The sequence below is a fragment of the Danio rerio genome, chromosome 11 (genome assembly GCF_052040795.2).
Source record: "Danio rerio strain M-AB ecotype USA chromosome 11, GRCz13ab, whole genome shotgun sequence".
Taxonomy (NCBI): domain Eukaryota; kingdom Metazoa; phylum Chordata; class Actinopteri; order Cypriniformes; family Danionidae; genus Danio; species Danio rerio.
In genome coordinates this window covers 9,796,268-9,820,401 of record NC_141031.1, presented here as the reverse complement: position 1 = coordinate 9,820,401, position 24,134 = coordinate 9,796,268, and the positions used below count along the sequence as shown (strand labels likewise).

At 35.3% G+C, this 24,134-nt stretch overlaps 1 protein-coding gene and 1 long non-coding RNA gene across 5 annotated transcripts in view; one reads left to right on the top strand and one right to left on the bottom strand.

Moving 5' to 3' along the window:
- The first annotated feature begins 3,653 nt into the window (after positions 1–3,653).
- The window catches only part of naaladl2 (N-acetylated alpha-linked acidic dipeptidase like 2), a 629,431-nt gene continuing 608,950 nt past the window's right edge, over positions 3,654–24,134 (top strand). For 2 of the 3 annotated variants that reach the window (XM_087273252.1, XM_087273254.1), the window contains exons 1-4: positions 3,654–3,832; positions 4,541–4,621; positions 4,992–5,124; positions 13,539–13,604. The gene's annotated coding sequence lies outside the window, so the exon portion shown is untranslated. The remainder of the gene's footprint in view (positions 3,833–4,540; positions 4,622–4,991; positions 5,125–13,538; positions 13,605–24,134) is intronic. The other variant, XM_087273253.1, reaches the window with a different exon arrangement.
- On the bottom strand, positions 4,992–14,954 carry LOC147841665 (uncharacterized). Of its 2 annotated transcripts, none has more exons than XR_015502353.1 (3): positions 14,842–14,954; positions 5,856–7,734; positions 4,992–5,541 (listed from the first exon to the last, which is right to left on the bottom strand). It is a non-coding gene; the product is annotated as an uncharacterized LOC147841665 (long non-coding RNA). The 2 variants fall into 2 exon arrangements; XR_015502354.1 differs by having other exon boundaries at positions 14,874–14,954.

Below are 24,134 nucleotides of genomic sequence, written 5' to 3'. Positions count from 1 at the left end.
TTGAACAAAGACAGCAATAAATTGGATCATCATGGCATCTAAAATTGTGAATTTCTTGTAGTAAATAACAGAGCTTACATATAAATATTACCAACGTCCAAAGACAATGGCTGCATCCAAAATCGCATTCTTCCATACTACATAGTACGCTAAAATCAGTACGGGGATCTACTACCCGGATCTACTACCTACGGTGTATAATTATTTTGCTTATGTGTATTTCAGAGTACATTTTGAGAGTTAAGCCGAGAGCAGCATAAGAGCAGAGCTCATTAATATTCATTGCCCTTCCAAATAAGGTAAAAACTGAGCTTTCTATAGGGCCAATGGGCTATATAGGTCTTTCTTTTTGAATAATCCCACCCATGTGTATCCAGTGAACTGTCTTGCCACTATAAACTTGACTCGTGGGACTCACGCAGACATTAAATTAAATTTCATTGTTTCTATGCCATTACTTTAAAATACAAACATTAATTTAGACAAATTAATGACATTTAGACATTAATTTTAACAAGCAATAGAGTTTCAGCACTTCTTTTTTTAATGCCCCTTTGTTTTAAATTTTATAAACAACTAAATATATGCTTAGGTAACTGACTATACTGTATTTTGAGGTAATTACATTACCTATGCTGTGAAAGGAACCATATGAAATTAAAGTCACGTTAACTGAATTTTTCGGTTGCCTGAAAAGCATTTATGGCCCATTCCTTGGGTTCTAAATGGGCTGTAAAACCATTTCTAGAGAGATTTATGTAAGCTGTATAAGTCCCCAAGAAATCAAAACTAGCCATATTGATTTTGCTAGCTCACATGGCTAGTTTTGTGGTGAGCAATTTATCTGTGCATGTTTGCCCTTCTAATCTTGAATTTAAATCTAAAAATGCACTTACTGTTTGTTTTCAGTTTAATTCTCAGTTTACGCCTGTCTGGGAGATTGGGCGTGTTCATACTTAACCATGTTCCTCCAACTGTCAGTTTTGACAACAAACAAAAATGGTGAGCAGGTGGAGTCAGTTAGGTTGTAATAACTAACCCCAAACCATTTTCCTTGTGTTTCAGAATGAAATGCCTACTTTACTACATCCAATCAGCTCACTGTAGAAAAACAAGCTACGCCCACAAGTTGCATTTACCTAAGCCACATTCATAAAAAAATATATATAAATACTTTTGCTGTATGTTCAAACTACTTATTGAACCAACAAAATTCGTACAATTTTGGGACAAATCAATTGTTTTATTTTTAATCCAATTAAATTTGTAAAAACACTTGTTTGCTTAATTAAAATGTTGCGACAACATGACTGAATTGTGAGGAACCCAGAATTTTTTCAAGCATGTTTTACACAGTGGATGTCCTTCCAACTGCAACACATCACTGGGAAACACTCTCATTCACACACATACAGACAATTTAGCTTACCCAATTCACCTATAGCGCATGTCTTTGGACTTGTGGGGGAAACTGGAGCACTCAGAGATGCAAACACTGGGAGAACATGCAAACTCCACACAGAAATGCAAACTGACCCAGCTGAAGCTTGAACCAGTGAGTCGATCGTGCAACCCACTGCGCCAGTTTGACGCCCAATAGCACACTTCATATGTGGTGAATTCCCTATAAAAAAGTAGCGTCTCATAACTTACTGCAAAAGTAAAAGCATCTCAAAAATAACGAGTGAATGTTATCAGTCGAAGTGCAGAAGGCTGAATGGCGCAGAGGGGTCTCTGAGAGACTGTGTGCAGCGGGAGGAGAAGGGTGTACGACTCAAGACCAGGCACTTAGACATAAATAATTGACAGGACAGAGTCAGTGTCACTGCTTTGCTGCTTGGAGAGAGGAGAAGCCTGTCAGTTGTGACAGTGAGGTAAAAAGAGTGAGAGAGGGGTCAGAGCTGCAGTCTCAAGAGAGACTGCAGACCAGCCAGAACGTGCTTTAGCCACGCATTGCAGAGACAATGGAAGATTATTTCTGATGTCTCATGGTGGGTTTTTTAAAGAGTGATGAAATCTCAGATCGAGACGCTAAGACATGAATGGATGACTCACTTTAATCAATCAATCAATCAATCAATCAATCAATCAATCAATCAATCAATCAATCAATCAATCAATCAATCAATCAATCAATCAATCAATCAATCAATCAACCAACCAACCAACCAACCAACCAACCAACCAACCAACCAATCAATAAATCAATGTTATCATCCACTCACCCTCTTGTTGATCCAAATCTTAAAGACACTGATTCATCTTCTTAACAAAAATATTAAAAGTTTATTTCAAAATTAAAACGTTTTTACTGTAAATTTTAGAGTCATTCATCAAGGGTAATTTTTTATAACAACACATAACTTATTAAATATAGTTGGGAAAAAGGAATTTATTTTTATTACTTATGTGTCTTTATTTTTTTATTGGAAAAATGTTTAGACTAACAACAGATTAATCAATCTTTTTCTATTGTATGAGATCACATCTTGACCAGACACACTTCCTCTTTTTTACTGTGCTGCATACATTTTTAAGGAACATGCTGACAAGATGGAAATAGCTAAATAAGTGTGGGGGCCTTTGTTTAATACAAAGTCTAGACATGTCACAAGTTGTCATGGTGCTTGTAGAAGTTGTGAAATATATTAAAGATGTACGTAATTGTTCAGTTCTGGTATGCAGAGAAGGGTTGCAGAAAGAGAAAGAGGAAGTATGTCTGGGGTACAAGAGCCAAAGGACTGCAGGATGACTGATGAGTGACGTTACACCAAACTCCACCTGGCAATATTAGTTATGTATATATGCTACAATTTAAATTGCATATTTTAGTAAATAACCTAAATATTAACTCAAATAAGTCTTAAAAATAATTTTCATCATTGATCCTGACACCCTAAAGGTTTCTCAACAAATTAAGTTAAAGAACTATTTTATTAAATAATTATAAAATGATTTTTAGGATTATAAAATAAAAGTGTTGTTCACTTATTTTTGGAATGTCCTTTTGTTCAATCTTTTTTAAATAAACTGCTTTTTTGAAAATGCTTTCATTATCCAAAATAATCTTCATCATTGTTTAGTACTTAATCAAAACACCTTATTTTGGGTTTTTCACTAATATTTATTGGAAAGTTTTATATCTATAATTGTAAATAAATGTAAAGCCCTTTTTAGCATATTCAATCAAGAAGTATTACCTTGGAGTGATGTATAAACTGCTAGAATGTATGCTTATTGCTCTGTATTTAATATGCCTATTTATTTTTATGTTTATATTACCCTCTCGTTTCTCCTTATTTCTTTCATGCATTTGTGATATATTTCATTCATAATTCTCCTATTGTTTAAAAACGAACTATAGTTTGTAGAGACTGTATTCTGTTTTATGTGTAAATCTTTTGTTGTTATAAAAAATTTTTATTAGATATTGATGATGACGCCATGTGATCGGTTATCATGACTGCAGCAATTTTGAGCCCCGAAGTGTCCAGCTGTCTGGCTTGAAGGCTCCGCTTTCAACTCCGCCTGTGCTCGGCTAATCTCGTTGATCACCGGCTGCAGCTGTGCTTCATGTCAAGGTATTTGTTGTGTCATGTGATTCCCCATGTGTTGTGCTCCACGTGCTTCTGTTTATGTCATGTGATTCCTTTGTTCTGTTTTCCCGCCGTTTGTTAATGCCCATTAGTTCCACCTGTGTCACACCCCTGTAAGTATTCAGTTAATTCATTTCCTGTGTATTTATACCCCAAAGCTTGTTTGTTTCTTTGTCTTTCTTTTGGTATTGAAACGTCTACCTCTCTTTATAATACTGACGAGTCGTGGTTCAAGTGTAAGTGAGAGTTTGTAAATAAATGTGCTTTTGGTAGCTGTGTGTTTGTGAGTAAGCTAATGCGATTTCTTTCCTATAAAGCCTTGACTTTGTCAATACATGTGGCCGTCTTTTTGTATTTAAAACATTGTGTGAAATGGGTTAATGTCGAAGCAAATTTAATTGCTGTCCCATTTCTTTAAGTTCCATAAAAGTTCTCATGAAAACAATTTTATCTGACTATACGAAGGAGCTTGACATACTGTCACTTTGGTCATAAATACAAACACAGATTTGAAAAATGTTGAAGGTCTCAAGTTTATTTTATTACTTTTTTTTTATATGTTTTGTTATTAATATTTGTGTTAATTGCACACACTTAAAGGCCTATTTGTAAAATGAGCAAAACCGACAGGAAATACTTTCTTTTTAAGTGCTGTCATTGATAGATATCTATCAAAATGATTGGCAAATGTGTCTGGGAAAAAAAAAAAAGTTTTTACAAATACTTGCTTCTCAGAAACATTTGGCTTATTCTAAATCCACTTTGAATTCAGCTGACATCTTTTGAAAACAAATGTTTTCTGGTTTAGTACCAAAGACTATAGAATACATTAGAAGGGACTTGCTCTGCTAATGAGTTGCCGCCTTCTGCGTTCAAACGCAAAAAAGATGACATCCGGAAGCTCGTGAATTCAGATTTGATGTCTGTTTAATTTTTATTGTCAGGAATATGTTGGAGTTAAGACCCATACCTCAGAAGACCACCGTGATTGGATGTTGCTACATTCAGAGGATGACACGTTTCACGTAAGTTTGAAATTAATTTGTATTTTACCATACTGTAGATAATCAGTAACATGAAAAAGAACACAATGCTGTAATTAAGTAAAAATATGAACTAAAAAGTTTTGCTTTATTATGAGTGCATGCCATTTAAATATGAATTGGATATTTTTCATAATTAAAATGTGCATAATAAATTATGATATTTAGCCTTTACACGTTAAATGAATGCTATGTTTTACACAAAGAAAACATTTTGCTTTTAATCTGAAAATTTGTATAAATATCATATTTGCTCGGTTGCCTCAGTTTGTTCCCTATGGCATCCTCAGCTGCGCAGTTTGAAGCCGGTGTCGTACTGACAGGTTTTTGGCCTCTTCCCTGGGTTCTTTAGATTATGGATGGTGGCTCCAGAAGACAGTCAGGCGTAGCAGTCTGATGCTGTGACCTCACTGGACGGGCAGCAGGAGAGATCTGACCTCTGACTCCAACACCACATGCCGCCTGAAAGAAAATCCACTGCAAAGGTAAAGAGAGAAAATAAGTGTTTTCCACTTTCGAGAGAGGTCTTCAAAACAAATTGATCAAACCCTGAGCTACTATCATATACTGCAATGTGTCTCCAGCTTTTCTGCCTGTTTTCAGCTCCACAGCTTCCACTGTAGAACTTTTTATAAACAGTATTGGAAGTTACACATTATAGTATGCAAAGGATTATATTACTTGCAGTAATGTAGTAATATAACACAAATAATACAGTATTGGTAATATTATACTCTTAAAATCTCAGTAAATCAAATTACAAATAATGCATTTGTAATGTAGTGATGTTCATAACCTTAGCTTTGATGGCTTGTTTCTACTGAGCAGTACAGTTCATTACAGTACAGAGTACAGCAAGCATTTATGTCCATTTAAACTGTCAGAAGTTCAAATATAACAAACTGCTGTTATCATGCAAATAGTATAGCACATCATTATTGTACATATGGCTCTCTGCAGAATGATATTGGTTTCGTGTATACAATATGCTGGGGGTATGACAAGAAATGCCATTTTTAAATACACTGTTGAGATATGAAACCATAATATAGATGGCAGACAGCAATGAACCTTGATCAACCTAAGCTCAGCTTGTTTATTTTTTGTGACAAACAACCATATGTCAACTTGCCAAGAAGCAAGAACAAGATCTGTTGTATGTTCTCTGTTGTTGTTTATGGGACAGTTCACTGGGACTTGGAGATTGAACTGAAGCTGAAAACATGACTGAGCAAAACTATGATTTTCGTGCACATATTTTCAGGGAAGCACGCTGTGATCTGTTGTAAATTTTCTCTAAAGGCTAGAGAGGACTTTCACGGAAACTCCAAATGACCACAAAGAAATCCCGAAAGCCCCCATATCGTTGCATTATAAACAGACAATTAGCTTTTAAATTAGCATTTTTAGCTTTCATTATTTTAAACACTGCACTGAAGTTATAAGGTGAGTTTGGAGTAAAACTAAGTTTTTATATGTGAAATTTCCAGTCTGATCTCACGAGGAAACTTAAGTATTTTCTGTTTTGACAGTTTAGTGGCTAATTCGTAGAAATTCATACGAGTTCAGTCGTACAAAAATGTAAGATTTTAAAAAGGATGCGTGGCACCCAACCCCACCCCTGACCCCAACCGTCATTGGGTGATGAGCAAATCGTACTAAATTGTAAGAGTTACATCGTACAAATTCATACGAATAAGGAACTGGATCAAAACGTTACAAATTGACGTGAGATTGTTTCACATGTAGCATTTACACAAAGCCATAGTGAATTGAGAAGCTAAGCAAACAGCTGTGATTATCACTCAATTATCTTGATATTATTATCAAATTCGATTTTAAAACGATTTTTAAAATTGCTTATCAGTGAACAATGACTCTATGGCTGTAATAAATTCTGTTACATCTGAATGCACATGCTGGAGATTTACTGAAACCAGCTTTAAGTTGTGCTCACTTTGCACTTTTCTCACCATAGACTTCCATTCATATGCACGCAAATGTGTCAGACCGAAAACGGAAGCATGTGCGACAAGTTTTTTAGTTCGCTGCATTGCAAAGTTGAGATATAAGTTAGCATATTTAACATGCAAAGATCACCGACTGCCTAAAAGTATTCTGTAAATTCATTCACTGCAAGCTAATGCCACGCACATTTATTATGTGACCTGGACAGCATGGTCAGAAAGGTTTAGGACTCCAGTTTCAATATTTTCTTTGTTGACTTGTTGCAGTCTATAACATGTTGTATGCTGTATTGAAAAACAACATTTACACAGAGATGTTTAGTCACGTCTCGTTTATTTCTGTTAACAGATTTTTATTATACAGCATGCAGGTGGGCTTTTAGTCTGGAGGTACATTTACTTACTTATTTGCACATTTTGTTTTACTTACATTTTGTAGCAACACATTTTCTATGCATTTTACTCAGATTTATGTAATCTGATTAGCATTAGCTGCTTTTAGCGATCGATCTTTCCGGGTGTTTTTACTTCCGTGAGCATTATGAACAAGCGAAGGATCATTTGGTGATCATTTGTCAATCATATTACGTTTCTTAACTTGCTCTTCTCTTTCTGTGAGCCGTGACGTCATTGTCTCGAGCCTCAGTGTGGGAATGGATGTAAACGAATGCAGAGGAACATTTCTGCATGTGAAAGATGAAGCCAATGATTATACAACTGCAACAAAATTCTGTTTGTATGTTGATTTAATGCAGTTTTGTGAAATTACATGGCGAAATATTGATAATTACGTTATCAATGCTATGCAATTTGTCACTCTATTCATATAAGTTGCTATAAATACTGAAGAGTAGTGAAGTAGCTTATACAATTTAGCTTATATACTTTAGTTTTTTTACTTGCATTTTGCAACACTCTTTCTATGCATTTTTACACAGATTTATGTAATCTGATTAGCATTAGCTGCTTTTAGCGATCGCTCTTTCTGGGTGTTTTTACTTCCGTGAGCATTATGAACAAGCGAAGGATCATTTGCTTATCATTTGTCAGTCATATTACGTTTCTTAACTTGCTCTTCTCTTCCTGTGAGCCGTGACGTCATTGTCTCGAGCCTCAGTGTGGGAATGGCTGTAAACAAATGCAGAGGAACACTTCTACATGTGAAAGATGAAGCGAATGATTATACAACAATATATGCAATAAAATTTAGTTTGTATGTAGATTTAAAGCAGTTTTGTGAAATTACGTTGCAAAATATTGATAATTACATTAGTGATGCCAAGCAGTTTATCACTCTATTCATATAAATAGCTATAAATACTGGATTTCTGCAACATTAATCTGTACAGTAATGGAGTAGCTTGTACATTTTAGCGTATACATTGTATAGTTTATCTGTTTCCCTGTTTTGTTTTTAATTTACATTTGTAGTTAAATGTTAAAGTTGCACTGAAATGACTGAACTGTTGAATTTGCTAATATTATCAGAAATACTGTGAGAATTTATTTTTTTGATTGATATTTGAAAAAGAATACGTATTTTACAGGATGGCTAATAATTTTGCCCTCAATATATAAACTTTTATTTTATTTATTTTTTATTTTATTTTATTTTATTTTATTTATTTATTTATTTATTTATTTATTTATTTATTTATTTATTTATTTATTTATTTATTTTTATGTAATTTGTGTTGTGATTAATGATTTAGATTTTATTCTACTGTATGCCATTATTAATTTATTTTATTAATAATAATTAATAAATTATAATAATTAATAATTAATGTATTTATTTTTATTGAGCCACAGGTGGACAAAGTTATAATACATAAGTAAATTAAATAAATACATAAATAAATGCCATCAAATACTAAAATCCTGTCAGTTACTGAATGTTTTCGTAATGAATTCCATGATAAATGTCTTAATGAGTACATTAGCAACCTGTTTTAGGAACATATTTTTGTTTGCTTGATATACAGATGATTGGTGTGTGTGTCTGTGTAATAAAAAAAAACAGATTCTAAGACAATTCATATCTAACATTAAGCAAAAAAAAAAAAAGACTAAATGGAGAGTAGCTGTTATAATTATGTATATTAATAATTGATGTAATTATGTGCTTTCTCTGAGTCTCTGTGTGTGCAGTGTGTGAAATTTGTGCATATAATATACATTATAGAAATATATACATATAGAAATGTTTAGAAATGTGTTGAGAAAAATCCTCTCTGTGTTAAACAGAAAAAAACAAACAGGGGGGCTAATAATTCAGAGTTTAATAATTGACTTCAACTGCATGTGTCAACCAAAAACTGTACAGCCATTCATATGTTTGTCAAAAAAACACAATGCATTTCAATAGTGAAAATGAGCTGGATAGAGTGAGAATAAGCACATGTTGCTAACCAGTTTCAATCCTGCATTGCCAATGTGAGAACCACTGCTCCATTGTGTCTAGTGTATGATATTCGCACTACAGCCCTGAAAAAGGACAATGCTGTTGCGACTCATGTTCCTTAATTCTACAGCGAGTCTCCTGATGCACAAATCAGATTACAACACATATCAAATACACCCGACAAGTGAGTTGAAATGGTAATCAGATAGAGATGGATAGTAAATGTGATGGGGTCTTTGGTATAACAATACTACGCTTCGCCATAGGACTTTCTCATTATAGACATCTGTTTTTATTTATGCCAGCACATCACAGCGATTTTAGAGAACAAGGGAGATGCTTCCAAAAGATCTGCTATGCTTTTTAATCCTTTTTTGAGTGAGCTCCACTGAAGTGTGAACAGTATAAGGAAAGACAAAAAGTTCTAAACCTTTAAGCACTAGTGAATTACATTAAAGATCCCATTGTGTTATTTGTAAGACACCCTGATTTGATCAAAAGTGAACAAAATTCAAGCATTAAGGTTTTTTTTATTATTAATATTAATATTACAACAATAATAACAATAATGTGTTTACTATTAGTAAAATACTAATAAAAATGTTAACCTTGAATATACACTCACTGGCCACTTTATTAGGTACACCGTACTAGTAGCAAGTCGTACCCCCTTGTGCCTTCATAACTGCCTTAATCCTTCGTGGTGTAGATTTAACAAGGTACTGGATATATTGCTCAGAGATTTTGGTTCATATTGACATTATAGCATCACAGTTGCTGCAGATTTGTCGGCTACACATCCATGATGCAAATCTCATGTTCCACCACATTCCAGATGTGCTCGATTGGATTGAGATCTGGTGACTGTGGAGGCCATTTGAGTACAGTGAACTCATTGTAATGTTCAAGAGATCCGTCTAGGATTATTTATGCTTTATGACATGGTGCGTTATCCTGCTGGAAGTAGCCATCAGAAGGTGGATACACTGGTCATAAAGGAATGGACATGGTTAGCAACAATACTTGTGTAGGCTGTGGTGATGACACGATGCTCAATAGGTACTGATAGCCTTAAAGTGTGCCAAAAAAATATTCTCCACACCATTACACCACAATCTGCCTGAACCATTGATAAAAGACAGGATGGATCCATGCTTTTATGTTGTAGATGCCAAATTCTGAGCCTACCATCTGAATTTCACAGCAGAAATTGAGACTCATCAGAGCAAGCAACGTTTTTCAATCTATTTTTCAATTTTGTTGAGCCTGTTTAAGTTAAATGCTCAGTTTCCTGTTGTTAGCTGACATAAGTAGCACCTGGTGTGGTATTCTGCTCCTGTAGCCCATCTGCTTTAATGTTTGAGGTGTTTTGCATTCAGAGATGCTCTTCTGCATACCTCGGTTGTAACGAGTGGTTATTTGAGTTACGGTTACCTTTCTATCAGCTCGAACCAGTCTGGCTATACTCCTCTCACCTCTGGCATTAACAAGGCTTTTGTGGCTTCAGAACTGCTGTTCACTGGATACATTCTCTTTTTTGAACTATTCTCTGTAAACCCTAGAGATAGTTGTGCATGAAAATTCCAGTAGATCAGCAGTTTCTGAAATACTTGGAGTAGGTCTTCCAACAACCATGCCATGTCACTTAAATCACTTTTCTTCCCTACTTCGTTTGGTTTGAACTGCAGCTGGTAATCTAGACCATGTCTACATGCCTTAATGCATTGAGTTGTTGCCATGTAACTGGCTGATTAGAAAATTTGCTTTAACAAGCAGTTGGAGCGGTGTACCTAATAAAGTGGCCCGGTGAGTGTAGTGCACAATATAGTACATGCTGTATCATTGAAAATTTATACATTTAACCAATATTCTTGCTCCGGTTTGATTAAAGGGATAGTTTACCCAAAATGAGAGCTCTGTCACCATTTACTGACCCTTGCCTTTTGATGTACACAAATTAGCATATACTGAAAAATGTTGTAAACCGGACTTTTTTTTCCAACTTTATATCTAAACGGATGTTTTTAACATAGATAATAATCATATGTGCTTCTAAACCGTCATATTATACAATTATATTAACGATTGCACTAAAGATTAAAAAAGTCACAGGAATTAAATACATTTTAAATTATATTTATTCTTTTCAAGTGGACTTATGTCATGTCCTCTTCAAGACCTACAGTCTTGTGATAATTAGTGCGTGATGTATGTCTTGCTGTGCTTACATGTTACTGATCTATTTAAGGAAGTCCCTTGTGTAGTACATGGTTGAAATGTGAATAGCCTAAGTGAACTTAATAAACTTGACTCAATACTTCAGTAAAGTATGCCATGTCTTCTGCGACAGAACAGACGTTGTTTGCTCACAGCACTGATGAGCAGTTCTGTTTTACTTTTCCACCCTCAAGTAGAATGGATGGACAAATAGGATGTAGGAAATGGGATGTTGACTATATAGATGTTTAGTGCAGAGAATAAATATGTTGTCTCAGTCGTGATGTTTTTAAGTAATGTAGTGTTCACATTTTGTTTTCTGTAAAGAAAATTTAAAAATAATTGACCTTTCTTTATTGTTTCAAAATCATCATCATATATATATATATATATATATTTTTTTTTATTTGGTTATATTGGTTATCTATTTGTTACATGGATATCCAGCTTGATGTCACAAGGAAATGCAGCTAGTTTACATTTTGTCAGTTTAGTGGCTAATTCATACAAATTCAAACTAGTTCAGTTGTACAAAAATGTACAATTTCAAAAAGGCAGCATGGCACCAAACTCCGCCCCTAAACCCAATTATTTCTGGAGGATGAGCAAATTTGCTAAAGTGTTCTTCTTGCTTCAGTGTTTGGACGGGGCTTGGAGGTTTAAATTTTCCTGGGTCTGTGCATGCAACAAATGGGCGAGCTTAAGTTCAGTATCGATGTTACACCAGGACGACTAAAGACTCATTATCAAGACCAGGGGTCACCAATCTCGGTCCTGGAGGGCCGGTGTCCCTGCAGGGTTTAGCTCCATCTTGCCTCATCACATCTGCCTGGATGTTTCAAGTATACCTAGTAAGACCTTCATTAGCTTGTTCAGGTGTGTGTGATTAAGGTTGGAGCTAAAATCTGCAGGACACCGGCCCTCCAGGAACAAGTTGGGTGACCACTGATCAAGACAGTTCATTTGAAGCACTGAGTCGACTCTTTTATATATGAATAAGAGGTTTTAAACACAGTGCACTTTCAGATTTAAGCCTTAGCTTAAATAGAACTGTTTTACACTGCATGAAAACCGATAATAGGGGCTCTTTAAATGCATTTCATTTGAACTCTTCTTCCAAACACTAGGATACTGAAATAACATTTTTATATAACTATTATTATATTTCCTGATCACACTGCAAACAATTAGATATTGGCATGTACATTAGATGCATAGTATGTTCCTTTCTGTAAAAAAGACAGTTTTAAGTTGCAAAAGCAGTACTTTGGTGCACAGTTTTTGTGTTTGACACTATAAAATACTTTTTGCATCTAATATGCGTTACTGGAATATATCACTATACCAAATATTAATTATATCAATCAAATATAAATTAGACAGTTACACAACAATATAAATGTTATAAAGTTTTTATTTATTTTTTCATATAAAACATTATTTTCAGTGTTTGCATTTACAGGCAATTAATGATACATACTAATTTTGAAGTTATTACGTCTGCGTGTGTGACATAACCAACCCAGTTCTGTCAGAAATCTTATTTTTTCCTTTGGAAATTGGTCTTTTAGCTATGAGTGACGGCCATTTTAAGATTATCGGTTGTTGAACTGGTACGTTAAGTCTCAAAACCGTACCTACCTGTAGGAATAAAGATTTTGCATTCAAAATTATGAAATGCTTGTTACATCTAGTGTATTATATTACATTATGTTAAAAAAATGCTTTTGCTATATGGTAAATTAGACGCACAGCGAAAGATTATAAAGTTATTAAAAAGAGTTTTCAAATAAAAACATTGTTTGCAGGCAAGTTGTACTACATACATTGAAGTCTGAATTACAAACAGTTTTGAAATCAAATACACTTTGCAAATGTTCACAGTAATTTTCACACACGCATCAATTTGAGCTCATCAGCATCGGCACAAAATATTTAGGGCTCTTGTCTTGCATTCAATCGGGAAGGGTGAGAAAAGTGTCAGCAATGCTGTCTGGATTTAGTTTTTTATAGGGTTAACGTTCGCCAAATTACTTGTGTGCGAGATTGAAAGTGAAGGGCGTGCTCCTGGCTGAGGGAAAAGTGTGTGAGCGCGGCCCTAATGCGGAATCTCATTAAGGCAACTGTCAGGATTCTTCTATTTTACTCTCACCTCTCCTATTCCGTAAGAGCCAGACTGTCGTTTCGAGTGAGTCTGCCGCCAAAGAGGCATTTACAAATAAATGAAAAATGTCACAATTGATTTTACTCCTCCAAGACTACAGCGTGTCAGCTTTGTCACAAACTGTCTTTGTTGTGCTCCGTCTTCCAGGTCCGGCTCCCGCACGTGGTCGATAGTTACTGACTGGTTCGGGCCCTTTTTCCTGCCTCGGCTCCGGTAAGCCCTCAGACAATGACCTTTTATTTGTGTTGCTTTTATGTGTTCTGTGTCTCGTCCTCCGGCTGAAAATACCTCACTGATCAGTGTTCAGGAGGGGACAGCGGAGCAGGAAGCATGGAAGCGAGGGGAAATAAAGCAGGAAAATGGCGAGGCATGCTGATAGGAGTGTAAGCGTAGTACGGTTTTTAACCCTTGCGGTGAAGCGTGTCTCTGGGATGTTGAAGTCATGTTAGTGGATGTTGGGAGCACAATTTAACCCCGATATCCTAAAAATCCTATAAATTCTTGAATGGATGTATCAGTACCTGCTGGTTACAGAGAATCACACTGGAGGAATTTTCTCTTTGTGCCAACATGCGCTACGATTGCTAAGCTTTCCTGTCAATCCATGCGTATTAAATCCTCACGCAGCTGCTGTCGACCAATCGATATGATCTGCTGCGTGGCATTTTAATGCCAAAAACATGTTAACACAACACAATTGTAAAAGAATCGCACCGATAGTTATCGCTTAATGTGTTTCCGATGTGTTTCTCTAACACAATCTTCATAACATTAAAAACAGAATCACTGTGTTAGCTTTTCGCTATTTTATGTTTGTTGCGTTATTTTTCGCGAAACAAGATGACAGCAAAATAAGCGTAATGTTTAAATTGCTAAAATTGTTCGCTGTCGAATTTGTGAAATGCTAATAAAACGCATTTGGGGTTGATATTTGCGCAGTATCTCGTACATTCTTGCAAATAGCATACGCGATTTTACATGTAAACAAAATGCACACATCATTTCACACCACAAAATTCCCCTGCAGCCAGTCGACAGCACTATCCAGTTTTGTCAAATGCGAAGCACTTCACCTTTCTCTATTATTCTTCATTATCATTACCCTGTGCATAGATTTTTTTATTGTTTACTGTGCCATTTTATGACCAGCTGTCATTGTCGCATGTTGCGCTGTAGCTCCAGAGAAACGATATTTCTGTCTTGCTCTTAATGAGACAACAGACAATAAAATGCATATAAATTCAGCTTGTTATTCTTGTCAGGGCTTAATAGTCAGTTCAACACTCGACGAGACGAGAGCACATCAAGAGGACGGTCACATGACATCAAGAGCAATGCATTATACGGAAACAATCAACTTCCCTTTTAACAGAACTCATGGTTTCAAACCATACTTTTAACATAACAATATTAAACAGTGGCTACTCAAACTGTAAAAGCAATCACTTACCAAAATATAAGTGGATTGTGTAATCGACGTACCTGCACATCCAAACCAGCACAGGCAGTTCCTTAGTGTGAAAAACAGCAACCACTCAGGACACTTACTGTCCTGCTCTGACCCTAGTTGGACGAGGGGAACCAGACAAAAGCTGTAAAGAAAAGACCTGTAGTGTTTGTTCGAAGAGTGGAAATGGTGCGTGGCATTCATTGGGGTAACCATGGAACACAGCCAAGCACTCTTAAAAGGGGACGGCACGGGACACCTGTTGTGACCTTTCTCGCCTGCCGAGCCTCAGTAGAAAGCTGAATGGGCTAGAGTGAATTAGAGGCTAATTCCGCCTCCTTTGGACATTGTTCGAACATGGATGCTGAATCAGCTCTCTCCAGGGTCAGCTTGACATGCTCGGTTCCATACATCAGACAAGCTTTCACAAATGAAATGCTTGTCACAATAAGCTTTTGAGGTCCAAAAACTAGGTCCATCACAGAGCGTTTTATAAGATTTTGACTTGCCCATTTGCATATACAATTTGCTTATCTGGATTGTTTCTTTGTCAGTGGTGTATTTGGGAGTTTCTAAGATGAATGTATAGAGCATTCTAAAGCTCTTGATTGATATTTGACAGCTGTGCCCCTGGAGATACTTAATCTGAGCTACTTTGAACTTAATTTCTTCTGTTTTATGAAGGTCAGAACTCGGGATGCTTTAAAACAGATTTTCAGTGTTACATCAGTTACACCATTCCTTTGACAATCAAAAAAAGGTATCTAAAACTACACTGATACAAACCACTATGAACTTTTTTTTTTCCTGCAGAACCTAAAAAGAAAGCAATCATAGACTGGTTTCTATCAACTTATGTACAGCAGTTGAGCAATGATACAAATGTGAATAATGTGAAAACAGTTGTTTTATTTTTGATGTGCCTTTACATTTTAATGTTAACCATCCTCTACCTGGTGTAAAAAAAATATTTATGCTGCTGTGTTGCGTGTGTTGCATCTGTAAATGTTAATAATTGTTCCCATGGCATTTCAACCCCCTGAGACAATTTTTTATTGTTGAAATACAAATTAAGGTATTTTAAATAAAATCCGAGAGCTCTCTGACCCTCCGTAGACGGCAACAATCCCGACTTGTTCATACCAAAAAAAACAAACAAAAAAAAAACATTCTTTAAACAGACCATATGCTTTAACCCTTTGACTGCTTCTCTACCAAATGTTTAACCATGTTTTTACTCTTTTAAATAATGACTGTTAAAGAATGATACAGGCTTACACACATCGCATTTTTGGTTTACAAAAAAAATCTATAAATAAATCAAACAAACATACCGTTGCACTACTACACTTGATTTTGGTTTTATGGTTAAAAAAAACGCACACAAAAACAAAGCATATTAAATGAGAATCTGAAATATTTTATGGCAGTGTTTCTCAACCACGTTACTGGTGGACCACCTGCTCTGCACATTTTCCATGTCTCCTTACACACCTGATTCAGATACCTGCTCATTAGAGACTGAAAGACCTGTAATGGGTATTAAAGACAAAGGAGATATCCGAAACATGCAGTGTTGGTGGTCCTCTAGAAACGTAGTTGAGAAACTCTGTTTTATGGCATACTTTAAAAAAGGGTGATTTTTAGCATTCAAAAAAATGTTTATTTTGAATATTTTTTCTAAATAAATTAATTGGTCTTACCCTTCATATTTTCCGATTTTTCATAGTATATGTAATAAGCCTGGTACTTTTCCTGTAAAACGACATATTAACCATTTGGTAGAGGCTGATATTTTAGAAATTATGGGATGTGTTAGAAAAAAATACACTGAGTACGTTAACTCGCAACATAAAGAGTTAAGAAATGCAATCAAAACATTTATTTTCTTGGTGGGCTAGTTAAAGGGTTAAAGTGGAAGTGAAACAGTCAAGTTTACATTATTTTGTAAATTGTTTTCCACTTTAATGAAATATATTAATTTCAATTAACGTAACCATTTTGAAGAAAAGGGCATGTTTTACTATAGCTTTTAGTGCAAGAGCGCCACCATCTTGAAATATTGCTGTGTCTGATGTCACGGGGAGGGTTTTGTTACCTCAGCTGATACAGTGGAAGTAATGGACTGAAAGCGTAGACTGCAAAGCTTAATTTAACCCAATACCTGAAGTTTTGAACGTGCATGGCAGAGCCAAATACAAGCATCAAAGTTGTGTCTAATGTATACAAAATATTTATACGTTTTCTATTTTTTCTTTTTTAATGCCTTTTGTTTGATGTACTTCGGTCCACTCTCATGCTGTTCCAGCACTGCCCGGCGAGGGCATTTTCATTCAGACTAATGCAACAATTAAGGCACATGACTACATGCTTTACTAAGTCCTATTAAAGTCCATATTATCATTTTAAGTTGATCAAATCAATCTCTCAACATGTATGAAGGACATGAACAACTGTGCCAATTTTAGTTGTTCTTAGTTGTGTGGTTTGAATATGAACAAGCTGTTGTAGTAGAAAAGTGAAAGTACCTACCCCCATTTTGTCGGCACCGGACCTTGATGAAACCATGGTTAAAACCCATTCAGGAAGAGAAATACAGATAAATATGTGGAAAAAATAGAATAAATATATTTATATATTAGACATGCATCTGAAGTTTGCATTTGCACCATCTTCAAACCCACAACTTTACTCATTGAGTTAAATCAGGGTTTGCAGTCTCCATGTTCAGTTCATTACTGTATCTGTTCAGCTGAGGGAACAATATTGAGATAGCTATATTCCAAGATAGCAGCGCACTAGATTTAACAACAATAGTAAAACATGCTGTTTTCTTCAAAATGGTTACATTAATCGAGTTTAATATATTTTCATTAGTGGAAATCAATTTACAAAATAATGTAAACTTGACTGAGTGCTTAGCTTCCACAATAAGGTCAATCTGAATATTATCAACCTACAAAGTATAGGGTGCACGTTTACACTTGCGATGTGCTCAGTGGCCCCCCCAGAAAATTTTCATAGGGGTGGCCAGAGGAGGCCACACCAAATCTTGGGGTGGCACACAAAAAATAATTAATTCAGTCTAATGTTATATTTTTATTTCTGGTAAATTAAATAATGTGATTTTAATTAATTTAATTAATTAGTCTTAAAATATCGCAATTTATTCCTTGAAATAATTCAGCAAGTACATGTGCAAACCAAATAAAAATCAATATTTCGTTTAAAAACACTTCTCATATATAGAAATAACTTTCAGTTATTTTTCACATACATTTATTGTACAGCATACAGTATATGCCATGTCTAAAATTAATGGAGATTAATGAGTTAAATAATAAAACAAACGAATGAATAAACTGAACAAAATGCATTACTATACACACACACACACTCACTATATAGACCCTAATAATATCATTCATCTATATCCCTTTTTGAGCCACTTTATTAATGCGGCTTCTTCAATTGATGTACCTTAAGGTAAATATCATATAGCCATTACTGTCTATTGAGAGAGTGTGTGTCTGCTGTCAACGACTATCAGGGAGGGCAGTTTGGTTGACACCCTGGGCGAACCACCCCATAAACCTACCCTCCTTAAATACATTAATTTTTTCAATAAATACAAAAGTTTATTTATATTTATTCTAAATAAATACAATTTATATTAAGATTATTATACAATTATTATTCTAAAAAAATAACAGACATCAATCCTAAATGTTACTGGAAAACAATGTAACAGAGTGATATGCTAAGATCACTTAGGAAACCCTTTGCATGAATATTAGTTATGACAATTCTAGAATACAAAAAGATGTGTGTTATAGTATTATCTGTGGTCTTAGACCCGAATTATGGCCGAGAATTAATGTTATGAAGTCTTACCTCCCTCTTTATCCCTCCTTTCTGCTTTATAGCCATGCTTAGTGAAAGTATCATCATCATCATATTATATAAACTTTAGTTTTGTCGACTTTTAAAACTCACTGTGTGCTGACACCTCTTCACAAAAGGCTTACTCCGGTTTCACGGCGTATGAGCGGCGCGTTTTTTATCAGCATGCATGTAAACAACCGGGATTCACACACGAGTGCGTGAGGCGCACGGGAAATGGTTTTCTGCATGCATGCGTCAGTTTGCTTTCACCAGCGTTGTTTTTGTTGCACATAGAGAACGCATGAAAAAGATGTGAACGGCCCTTAATTAATGTCTTTATTCTGGGATTGCCACTCTAAGTTAACTCACGTTAACTAAGTAACTCACGTGCATAAAGTAAATGGAATCCCAATGCTTTTACTAGGGGATGTTTTTTGCTGCACCATCTCTGCGTGCGGCCCCAAGCAAGATACTTGCGACGCCGCCTGGCATTTGGCATATTGCCCAAATCCGCCACTGGGGAAGAGAGGTGCAGTGAATCAGCTACGTTAGTGGCACAAACAATAACTGCATGTTATTTATTTGTCTATAGAATCATTAGGAATTTACATTAGTACATTTAAGTTAATAATATCAATAGCAAAATCATATTGGGGTGGCCACAGGGGTGGCCGTGGCGCCCCTGGATGTGCTTAATTTGCATATCGCACTGCTGACATTATATTCAACTGTGCATTATTTCAAACAGTACAAGTTGGGCTATACATCATTTCTCAGTGCTCATGATCATGCACAAAAGTATTCTCTCAGCTTCATAATATTTTGATTGAACCACTGAGCTGGATTGGACTTTTTTTTTGACAATTGTTTTTCTGGTCATACCATTGCTGTCTATGAAGGATGAGGGAGCTCTCAGATTTCACCCAAAATATCTAAATTTATTTTTGGAAGATAAACGAAGGTCTTGAGGGTTTGTAATGACATGAACGTGAGTAATTATTGAAAGAATTTTTATATGTTCAAAATGAAAATGAATGGTTCATTAACAGACAATTTGCAGGTTAAGTGGTTGTCGCCTTACAGCAAGAAGGTTGCTGGTTTGAGTCTCAGATAGGCTGAGAGGCATTTTTGTGTGGAGTGCATGTTCTCTCAATTTTCACATGTATTTTCTCTGGGTGCTCTTTCCTCCATAGTCCAAAGATATGAACTGTAGTATAGGTAAATTGAATAAGCTAAATTGGTTATAGCATATGAGTGAGTGTGTGAATGACAGATTGTGTGTTTTTTTTCCCAGCATTGGGTTGTGACTGGAAGAAAAAAAAAATGGTGGTTCATTTCACTGTGGCGACCCCTGATGAATCAGTGACTAAGCCAAAGTATATGAGTGGGTGGCTTTGGAACAAAATTCAATATTAGGTGTGGGAGAATAGATTGACTCATCAATGCATCAAGATTCTTTGTCTAGTTGTTATGAATCGATTACCAAAATGTCAGAACTGAGTCTGTGTTTGAATTATATTGCAATGGCGCAGGTTTGAGCGGAAAGAGAAAAAATAATAAGCAGATAGTCGCATGCAATTTCGCATCCAAGTGAATCCTAGGGTTGTCGCAGCACTTTTTATCCTGTATGGACAGATTATGAATCACTAAAAGACATGAAGAGGGTGGCATTACCATGATTCATTGGCACCATTTATAACAGAATAGATTAAAAACAAACTTAAATCAATGTTCAGTGTTGTTTATTTATTCTTTATTTTTATTTTTTTTTATATATAAGAAAATAAGAAAATAAAGCATGATGACTTTGATACTTTCATACATGAATTTTAATCATAAAAGCATAAGAACTCCCAATTCTGAGTGAAACGTAAAACTGAAAATATATTTGCATATTTTTGTTTTGCATATATTTGTTGTTTGGATTGTGACTCGCAGAATCTGAATCAGATTGAAGCCACTAAAGATTCCCACTTCGTATGCATTATATCATTGATGATGCTTGTCGTGCTACTATGATGCAATGCTCTACCAGTCAAGCTACACAATTCCTTAGTACAGTAGATCTGTAGATGTACAATTTTTGTAAATACTATAAATTCTACAGTATTTCAGGAAAGTGGCAAGCGACCCATATGGTTGTATTGGTTGAAGGACAGCTTGTAATATTGGCTAAGTCTTGGTTTCTACAGTACTGTCCTTAGCATGATTACTAATGCATGAAAGAATCTCTTGTTGTCTCTGTCAGTAAGTTTAGAATCGTTTTAATTTATTTGTGTTTTCAAGGATCCAGTCAGCTAAGATTTGTTACATTTTCCACCTGGTATTAACATGCATTCAAATTTGCCTCTGTCATCACTTTTCAAATTTCATCAATCTTTCAACCAAATGTCATCATTTTATCAACCATTATTGCATGGGTCCTACTGAATTAATGAAAATGTTATAAATGTTGGCTACAATTATTTTTTTGTGTGTGTGTGTTTCTTTTTAAGTGCTAAGCATGAATGACTTTTTTGTGTGTGTGTGTGTGTGTGTGTGTGTGTGTGTGTGTGTGTGTGTGTGTGTGTGTGTGTGTGTGTGTGTGTGTGTGTGTGTGTGTGTGTGTGTGTGTGTGTTTTCTCATAGCAAGCTCCATAATGGTCAGTTATAGAGCAGTCGGTGGATAGTACATGTTGTTTTGTGGGTGTTGTGCATTTGACCATGTGAGCTTTTACACTATGGAAGTGTATTGTTCTACCTCTGGATGTTTTTGAAAATGGACAGACCCAAAATCTGTAGATGCCATTCACACATGTAGGGCTGTTCATCCATCAGGTTTGAAAAAAAGAACACTTAATACCAGATATAAAACGAGCAGATAATCCCATTTTATGATTCCTTTATAGCACTTTTATGTCTTTTTTAATGCTTGAAAGCTCCCATTTGCTGTAATTACATAGTAAGGTAAAACAAACACTCCCCCATCCCACACTTACGACACTATTTAAGCCATTGTCAGTTAACTTGTTAAATGCCCTCGTCCTTTGCTTAAAACTCAGTATTTTGCTAAAATAAGATGAAGTATAAACTCTCTCATGAGCTATAAATTAACTTTCCAAATGGGACTGTCATTACTATAACAGATATGTTGACAGATACTCTAGCATAAGCTCATTTTTAAAATGTTGACAGCAGTACAAATTTGTATTACATTCAGCCATGTTTACCTGTGCATTAATGATTTCCTCCGGGTGCTGATGGTTGTGGAACGGCCTTTTTATTCATTTTTTTTTCTCTTGATGCAGTGCATTGATAACTGAAGTCTAAAGACCTCTTCATGAGGGTCACATTATGAATCTAAAATAAACTGATGTCAGCCTATTACAGTAGTTAGTCACTACTTTTCACATTATACTCTTAGCAAGCTATTTATTAGATCAAAAATAGAGTAAAAGCCATGTTCTTTTTTGACCATAAACAGCACATTTATGTATTTAGTTGTATTATTTTTATTATATTTGTTCCAAAACGGAAATAAATCTTACTAATGCACAACCTTTGAAGGGTTGTATTCATATTCAGAGGCTAAAGAGAGTAATGTGGAAAGGCTATGAGACAAAACATTATTGAGCAACAATAAAACAAATTTAAATAAAAAATGTATTAAGCAACTTTTTATTGTCAACTTGGACAGCTTGTAATAAAATTCTCCCTACATTGTCTGTGAAACATTATCATCCAATGCAATTCCATATGGATCGGCTTGCATTTACATGAGTAGGAGGGGGGCTCTGCCCCATATTTCACTTTGAGGAATCTGGTCAACTTACCTTTAATACAGTTTCCAACCTTTTAAAAACAAGTTCAAACCTTTTCAGAGAAATCCTGAAGTCAAAGTAACTGCCGATATGTTAAAGAGAATCATATACTCTTCTTTCCAAAGAGTCACACTATTGTTTAAATTGAAGTCAGGTAATTTGTGTGACTGGGGTAGAGGTTTAAGTTCAACTCTATGCTCATATATTAGGGCTGCACAATGCTGCAAAAATCACGGTATCATGTTTTTAACAATATATTTAGTAGGGCTATGCAATTAATTAAATCCGATTTCAATTTCGACTTCCCAAAATTATGAAAAACCATTAATCGAGATAAACGATTATTGCATCACATACTGCCCCCTTTCCAGTTGTACACATTTGTTGCTCTTAAAAGCGTGAGATAGATTGCGTGCTTCTGTGTGTGCGCGGTCCACTGTGTGCATTCCTCCTGCTCTATTCACGTAAACACACACACACACACACACACACACTCACACACACACACACACACGTCAGGTGTGCGGCTGCGGCTGAGTTAATGTTGAATTTCAGTAAGTAAGTAAAAGATTTTATCCACCTTAAAGCGATTCTCTTCAATGTAGTTAATACAGACTCGTTCATAAATTAGTTTCAGCAAAAATGCTGATTACCGATGTAAATGTCCATGAATGCTGTATTAGCGGAAAAAATTACATATGTAGTTAGCAGCAACGCCAAAGCCGTTTCTCATGTATTGTTTTATTTGTGACGACTTGGCGTTAATGTTAATGTTAACTTAACATTAACAACCACAATTAGCATATTTTTTAACTGTGTATTTGCCAAATGAGCACTGCTATGTCCAGACTAACCCCACTGTATTTTTTGTATAATCCATTTCTATTCTGTTATTAAGTGACTCAATTAATTTGAAATTGAAGTGTTAGCCTTTTTTAACTCGTTTTTATTGTTGATTATTTTTATGATAGTTTTGCATTCTTTATGCATTCTTTATGTAAAGCACTTTGAATAACCATTGTGTATAAAATGTGCTACAATATAAATAAATTTGCCTGGCAGTGTCATGCATTAGATAAAATGACAGAGAATAAGGACATAAGATTATTTTTCAGTACAGCTAAACGCCAAGTACTAAGTTCACATATTAAGGCAATTTGGCTTTCAGAATGAGTGCTTATGAAAATACTAATGTCACAATATCAGTCACAGGCAAAGGAGAAATAAATGATTAAGGAACAGGCTGAGCAGGGTCAGTCAGATGTACACTGTCAGGTAAGGGTGTTGTTTTTTCATTGAAGGGATAATGACAGTCCTTTTAGGTATTGAACAATTTTTTATTTTTTAATGTTTTCGGAGTTGTGGCTGTTTAGCAGATGAACCTTAAAGGCTCACTGTTTTACATTTATGATCGGTCAATTTAACAAGTGTAATGTAAACAAGTTATTATGAGTATTGAAAACGTCTTATCCTGCATTTAATCTGCTTCAGGGGTCTGTTCTTCGTACCTCGCTTAAATGATCTAAGATTATTTGGCAGATCCCGGATCTTTTAATCTTGATAACTGATCTCTCGCTAATTTGGTTCTTCAAACGAGTTCGCGAATCAGAA